The sequence below is a fragment of the Aotus nancymaae genome, unplaced genomic scaffold, assembly GCF_030222135.1.
Source record: "Aotus nancymaae isolate 86718 unplaced genomic scaffold, 86718_ANA_hifiasm-v0.15.2.pri h1tg000138l, whole genome shotgun sequence".
In the NCBI taxonomy this organism is placed as follows: Eukaryota; Metazoa; Chordata; class Mammalia; order Primates; family Aotidae; genus Aotus; species Aotus nancymaae.
In genome coordinates this window covers 1,675,413-1,676,370 of record NW_026988553.1, presented here as the reverse complement: position 1 = coordinate 1,676,370, position 958 = coordinate 1,675,413, and positions in this window count along the sequence as shown.

The window sequence follows — 958 nt, the reverse complement described above, 5'->3', positions numbered from 1 at the left end:
CGACAGAAGCTGAACGTGTACCACTGTGTCTTCGGTGTGTATATCACCTCCTGCCTGGCATTACACGGGCTTGGGAACATATCTGAAGTCCATGATTCGAAGTGCCTTAGCGGCAAAGGCCGTCTTATGTATGTTTATATCCCCCGCCCCATAAGCAGAGTGCAGCAGTCTCTCCTCACTCAGAGGAATTCTCTGTGCTATGCCCTTTGGAAACTGGCCTGAAGGGCTCTGAGGATGAGCTGCAGGGAAGCAGCCCTTTCTGCTCTCAGGCTTACTGTCACCCAGCCCAGTGTCCCACATTAGGAGAGGAGCTGAACAGCTGAAACAGCGTGCCACTGGGCTGGATCACTGCCTTGCCTCTAAAAACAACAGTAGTCTGTTGAGAAATGTTTTGTGAAAACAGTGCAAGCCTGGCATGGCAGTGCACATTTGCTCTCAGGAGGCTGAGGTGGGAGGACTGCTTGAGCCCAAGAGTTCAAGGCTACAGTGCTGTATGACTGGGCTTGTGATTAGCCAGTGCCCTCTGGCCTGGGCAACAGAGACACACTCAGACCCTGTCTCTAAAGTGACAACCACAAAAATGCAGGCAGGCACAGCAACGTACCTGAAAGAGAATGTGGACGCATCTAAGGAGCTGAACAAGCAAGAGTCTGGGGAGGAGTTACAGGCATTTCGGCTTTCAGTTTGTCCTCTAAGCTGTCAGTGTGAAATGTACATGTAAAGTCTCACCTGTGTGTTAACTTCTGCTTGTCTTCCGGGATATTTTGAAGATGCAGTATCTGAACAAAGTCTAGAGCCTTCCCTCTAGTATGGGTCTGCAAGGAAATGGTTCTCCACTGCAACTAATAAATGGGTTGTAGCTTCCTACAGCTTCCTTGATTATGTGTAAGGACACTGGAATGAAACGTGTAACCCAGAAGAGGAGGCAAGGGGCCGGGTATACAGAGAGACACAAAGA